General features: G+C 35.7%; 1 pseudogene; it reads right to left on the reverse strand.

Annotated features, from left to right (window-relative positions):
• Window positions 1-1,966: 1,966 nt before the first annotated feature.
• On the reverse strand, window positions 1,967-6,641 carry LOC131807020 (protein pigeon-like; annotated as a pseudogene).
• Window positions 6,642-7,123: the final 482 nt, after the last annotated feature.

The raw sequence follows: 7,123 nt of genomic DNA on the forward strand, positions 1-7,123 counted from the left end.
TGTCTCGCCGAAAAACACACTTAGTTATAAAAAACAAAACTTATAAAGACATATCAAGTAATGTCATTGGTTTTTAATTAATGTTGGAAGTTCATTGGTTTAAGTAATGCCATGAGATTATATAAAGTAAATAACAGTATTAGTAGCCTCAATTTGGCAATAATGTATATACTTGAAATTAATTGCAAATCTTAAATACGAATAGCACATATAAATATACGATGGCACGAAGTTAATGCGTAGTGTTCAAATGACCCATGGATGACACGGGTTTCCAATTAGTAGATTGTAATCCAATTCGTTAAGACTAGCTTTGGCTGTAAGAAGATCCAAAAATGCATCCATGGCGACAATTTATCTGCGGCAATACTGAAAGAGAACGGAACGAACTTTCATTTTAGCAAAATGTGTTTTATGGTCTATGATCTAAACTACACTTTTTACACAAACGACAATATGATGAAAAGAAATAAAACATGGAGGATTAATTAAGGCCCACAAGACTTAAATTACTAGCCCGGCAAAACATTCCCAACCTACTCCAGGAAATATATATAGATGCAGCTCATCAATAGCGAATTCTTTACGTAGAGTTAGAGTTAGAACCAGATTAGCAGAACAAACATGTCGCTATTATTGCTACAACAAAAACAATTAAAACAATCCTTACCATTGTTCAGAGTTGGTCATATATTAGAAGTAATAATAAATCATAAAACCAAAAGTCCTAATATAAGGGAAAACAGGACTATTATAAAAGACATATTGTCTACACTGGCGTTTTGAACTTTTCCTAATAGGATTCTAATGTAAAATAAGAAAGCAAGAAATTATAAATATATTATACATACTAAGGGTTAAATTGAAACAAGTTAAAAACAGCTAAGTTCGGCCGGGTCGAACATTTTAAAGGAACTCGAAAACATTTTCAATAAATTCCGTCGAAAATACCGCTTAAAGGAAAACTGTTATACTGGTCCCATTACGAGCTTCAACTACGAAAGTTTGAAACAATTCCGGTGAATATCGGGGGGTACACATCACGCTATCTTCGAACGACTTGAGATATTAAGGCACACATGTATATTTTGTTAGTAGGCAAGTTAAGTTCGAAAATGGGTCCACGGTCCACGTTTTCGCATAGCCCCTATATAACGCTACCTCTAAATATTCGGTATTTTGATGATTTTAGCGACATTATATTTAGAGATTTTTTTCAAAATTTCGTTTAAAATATACAGAATATAACAAAATCGTATGTTTATTATTAGGGTGTTCTTTACCTATAAATATTTCCAGGTCATCGCTCTAAATGAAAATACTTTTATTTTCATTGCAATAGCCAATAGGCCATTAAAATTAACGCAATGCAACATTGTAAAAATTATAATACTTTCATCAGAATGGTTCGTATTCAAATTTATCCATTTCCCAAAAGTACCACTTAAATGAAAATCGTTATCTGGAGAGACTATACGAAGACGTGGACTGTATACGAAATTTTTTGTCATAGGCTGTAGTGCCCATTACGAACTTCAAATACGAATTGTTACAATTACCGTGAATAATGTCGCAAAAATATGAAAATACGGAGTATCAGGAGGTACCGAGACGTGGACCTGCACAACAATTTTCTGTCTTAAGATGTAGTGCCTATTAGATCTTCCAGTACGAAATTTGAAACGAGTTCTGTGAAGAATGTTGCTGAAATCGTCAAAATACCGAATATCGGGAGGTGCCGTTATATGGGGGCTATATGATGGACTTGGATCTTGCATACAAAATGTTTTGTCATAGGCTGTAGTACTTATTACGAACTTCAAATACGAAATTTTAAACGATTCCGGTGAATAATGTTGCTGATATCATGCGAAATACCGAATATTGGGAGGTACCGTTATATGGGGGCTGTACGAAAACGTGGTCGGACAGGGCCCAGTTACCTACTTGTAAACTATGCAAAATTTTAGCCTTCTATCTCAATTCGTTCGAAAGATAGTGTGATACAACAGACAGACATCAGTAGATCGTCTTAGAATTTTACGCTGATCCAGAATATATATACCTTGTAGGGTATATTATGAATATTTCGAGGAGTTACAAACGGAATGACAAGTTATATATGGTGGGGGGGTATAAACACGAAAGTAGAAGAAACATCATCCTCTGCTAGGAATATGTTACGAACAAAACACTCATTTTAAAGTAACCGCAGAATATTTACGTCACTATCTATTATTACGAAACTGAAGAATTGCTCAAAGTTCGGTCCTAATGTACATCAACTACCGATTTAGTCCTATAGTTTGTAGAAACTGTCATTTTAGTTGCCGATTTTGGTGTCTTTTTTTTAATGATGTAGTGTTTTGGACGTTCTCCAGAATACAATTCAGTGTTAGATTCAGTGTTAGATTGTTTTGTATCATGGATGTTGATTTTTGGTTTTAAGTGATAGTTGTGGATATCATTTATGAAAAGTTCGTTTATAAGTTTTTAGCCTATTTTCTGCTGTCACATTGAAGAATTAAAGTGGTAACCTCATTCGTCAAATTAGCAATGTTAACCCCCCTCTTTATATTGGAACTCTCAGCGTTACCTAAAATTAGACGTTGCGTATAAAAATATTCATCTTCCCCACCATGGTAAAATTTAATTAATTTTGAAAGTTGGATGCTGCAAATTAAGTACATATAGAATATGTTATGTTAACATGAGATAATATTTATAACACCAACAACAAACTTTCTCCTTATCTGAAGTTAGTTAAAGGTTAATTGAAAAATCTATGAGTATGCCCAATCTCATGAAATTAAAATGGATTTGTTAATATTGTCTGTAATTTATATAGAAATGGGTTGAAGGATGGGTTCCATTTCCCTTTTATAAAGTTTTTGATTATTTGTTCATATTAAGGCTGTTACGAATTTGTAAAAGTTGTTTAGTTTCTGTAGGCTTTGTTACGGAAATGAAATGGAAAAAATTGAGGTTGAATAAAATTGCAACGAAAACCGCTTACCACTTCGAACATCCGTTCGATGTTGTGAGTTCATATTGGAAACACTTCCCTTTCGTTGTTGTACAGGATTGCCTGAGAGTATATTCGCTGCATGTTCGCGACCACGAATCATTAGACTTTCTGGATGACTCCAGTTTTTAGTAATCGTGAGCGCGTTGTTTTGGTAACGCAGACAACAGACACAGTTTCTTTTCAATGCCATCTTTGGAGTCATCAATATCTATAAATGGTATAACAGAATGTTATTAATAAGTCAACCGAAATTTAAATAGCAAGCACCATTGATTATAGCTTTCATGACATCGATTTGGAGCTCAAAAACAAAAATTTTGAACATACTGCAAAAACATTTCAACGTTAGAGCCCTATAACCGAGATATGTAAAAAATGAAGCAAATCCTTGTGGGAGAGGAAATGCAATCGAGTCTACAGCCAAACAATACCGTTCTAATATGAGAATAGGGAATGTTGTTGACCATTGCTCATTTGGTCTCTGTAAAAAAATCAAAATAATATTGTTCGAAACTTTTTTTATATCATTACATTAGCTGAAACCCTCTAAATGTTTCATGTCTTGCGTGTAAGCCAGACGCCCGGCAGACTAATGAGCAAAGGGAACGGGATAAATCCAATTGAGCTGCAACATATGTGTTGCGACAGCGTGCACATGAGCCGGAGCTTGAGATCTTTCGAAGATGTCTCCTTGAGCATCGAAACCCAGTATTTGGTTAGACGAATTTTTCACCAGGTGTACACTAAGCTCACGTAATGTCTGAAAATATATGCTTTAGTGATGTATATTTTGGGATTGATACTGATACTGTAAGGGGCTTACCACCGACATTACGTGCTCCTGTTTAGTGGCAGTGCACGATTCTACTTCTATGAATGGCATAACTTCATTGCAGCTACGGCGAATTCCCGAAGAAAAATCATTTATGCTGCCACCACCAGTGCTTGGTGTTGTTGTCTGCGGCGTCGTACACCGCGAAAGTGCTTCTGGCTGGTAGCAGGCCAAGGAAAACATCAACTTTTCACTTACTTGCTCTACTGTAAAGCGTCTATTGGAACAATTGGAATTTTCTTTGTGCCCCGCATCGTTAAGGTGTTCCCACAAACGTGTCCAAATATCTGCTTTGTATGGTGACAAACGCTGTTGGGGAGATAACAACATCATACTAGTATTCCACAAACTCTCATGGGAAATGCCAACACTTATATCAGCTTACTCTGGCTTGTATTGGTTTTGATGCATCAGCAGTAGTTAACGGCAAGAACTTTGACATGCTTATGGCATCCGATGGTAGGCCGCGCAAAGCTGCTGCATAACTACCGGCAACTAGAGACTCTTTTAATAAAGCAACAGTATCTAAGGACAATGGACGTTCCATTATAATACTCAACAGTTCTGAAAGCACATCCAGTTGGTCATTTGAAGCGTGAACCAAAAAATGGTGTATTATGCTTAGTCGATTATCGACAGATGTATCGTTTCGGAATGCTTCAATGAGATGTGCACGTGGGACTGATAAAGATACCAAGTCTAATGTAGCCGTATCATATGCCATGAAACCCCATTTTCGACATGGTACTAGATGCGTAAGAGGATTCCGATTATGTGCTGGACATACAATGTGACAGCAAGGTTCGTGTGTTAAGCCCACATCCAAAAGATGGACAAACAAATCCGGTTGGAATACAAGTAGATGATGAGGACCATGCAATGCGAATGTTGGTTTTAGAAGACGTGCCTTTTCCCAAGGAAACGCCGGGCATTACACAGTGTACAACACATCCATGATGCAATAAAGTAACTGAATAAGCGAAATGAACATCAACTTTTGGCCATTAACAGAAGGTGCCGAAGATGACGTTGTGGAACTTCCGGCCGATGGGGTTTCACTTTCGTCAACATTTTTCGGTTGTATTGGTTGGTAGAGATAATAATGACAAACGAAAAGCATGCCACTAGTATCTGCCAAAATAATCAATTCAAAGAAGTATCATGAACTCTCAGCGGCACCACATCATCTTCATAGGTAGGATCGTCATCGTCATGAAATGAGCCGGTTGGCAATTTTGGCAAATTTAATGGTATATTCAACTAGAAAATAAATGGATCGAAAAATATCACTTTTTTAACTGCTTAATCAATATGTATATACCTACCACAGTTTCTGTTGGCACTTATCATTGAACTGAAATGCAGATAGCGTTGGGCTCATAACATTCTCGTTGTTGTCATTGTCATCATCAGATTCCATGAGAGAGATGCTCTTTGCTTTGGTTTCATGTGTATATAGTAAAGAGCTTGATTATCACTATCCCATTGGGCCCAAGTGAATTTTTACTAAACACTCAGGTGTCAATAGTGTCACATCCAAATACCATTCCTCATCGTTGGCAAAATCCAATGTGAGGCTGCATGATCTCTTGGTTTAATTGTGCAAGTATACTGGAGAACACCTTTAGAAAAAAAAGGATTAAAATTCTAAAAACGATTTAAATGGACATCTTATCTCACTTATTCCATGTGTTAATACTAAAAGTTTTTCTTGCCAGCATTTATCGAAACGATTTTCGGTACGCCACAAAAATTGCACTAATACTTGACGCCTACTGGGTACCTTCAGTAAAGAGGTGCATTCAGGAGTTACTTCTTTTCCTCGTACCTCCGTAATATAGGCAAAATAGCAAATACAATCTGGTTGCGATTCATTTCGCTTTCCTTCCACTTTTTCTTAACGACGAAGGCCAGAAGGCTAACTGAACTATTTACAGTAGCCTGTACAACCTCAACACATTCTTCAAGACGATATAAAACACGCAGGGTTTTAGTATTGGATTAAAGTGTCCAATGCATGTTTCTCTTGTTTCACCATCCATCTTCTCAAATTGCCAGGAAGCCAGCATAGAACCATCTTTTTCTTGTCCCAGAACACGCCACTCCTGTGGTTTATCTTGAAGAGAGCAAACGGATTAACTGTTGGTTCATAACGATATACAAGTTACATACCTGTGTACCCCTGGCCCGCTAATAAACCACAAAAATTAGCTGCCAAATTTTCTTGCCGTAACATTTTGCTTCGAGTTGTGTTTTTCCGAAACGATATTTTTTAATGGAATCAGAAAAATTAAATAACCCACCAAGTTTTTTTATCAAATTATTTTTTCACGCTCGCCAGATAGTAATGGTACTATTGTTAAAACATTTTGTGATCGTTATTTAAGGAAATTGTCTTATCGCAACGCCTATAATAAAAGATTGTATCCTCAGCTTTTGTTACCATAGCTAAACATAGAGGATTAGACATTAAATATTAAACAATTTACTTACTTTCTCCACTTATGTATAATATGGAGTATTGTATATTACCAACACGAACAATACAAGAGTTTGCGCATTAAACGTTCCAAACACTGTTGCCTATTTGGTAGAATTCTCACACAATTTGTATCATTGTGGTTAGGAAACTTGTATATTTTCCTAAGAGAATTTAAAAAATAAAGAACCCTGGCAAAAAAAATATCAAAACATGTGATTCTCTCATATTTGCAAATTTTATAAGCAAATTAACAAAAATAATAGTCTTTTAATATATAAAAATGCCGTGGTTAACACATGGGGAAAATTACCCATGTCCCTATGGGTAATTTTGCTAAATCGAGTATGGCAACCCTTTATTGAAGTACTCGGCCAAGGCCATGGTAGAATAATACAGGTAATAGCAAGTGTTGTTGTACAACAAACGTAACAACAAGCACATGCAAATTGGTTTTTGTACGTACTACAAGTGTCAAAACAATTAATTTTCAGTAAATTATTTTATTTTCAAAAACATACATTTTTGAAATTTGGATTATTAAATTTAAAATGCAGAAGAATAGTTTCTCAATTATTTAATTTTAATGCTTTCATACCATTCCCTTGAATGTGTAGTTGCTAGCTGTGGGTCCAAATCCCTCAACACTTCTAGCAATCGATAGAAAATCGTGAAAATAGTAACATCCCTCTCGAATTGAAACCAAATTGCATATATACATAAAGTATTCTACATTTTGCAATCTTAGGAAACATGAAATATATGAAGTAATATATACTATATT

The sequence above is a fragment of the Musca domestica genome, unplaced genomic scaffold, assembly GCF_030504385.1.
Source record: "Musca domestica strain aabys unplaced genomic scaffold, Musca_domestica.polishedcontigs.V.1.1 93, whole genome shotgun sequence".
Classification (NCBI taxonomy): domain Eukaryota; kingdom Metazoa; phylum Arthropoda; class Insecta; order Diptera; family Muscidae; genus Musca; species Musca domestica.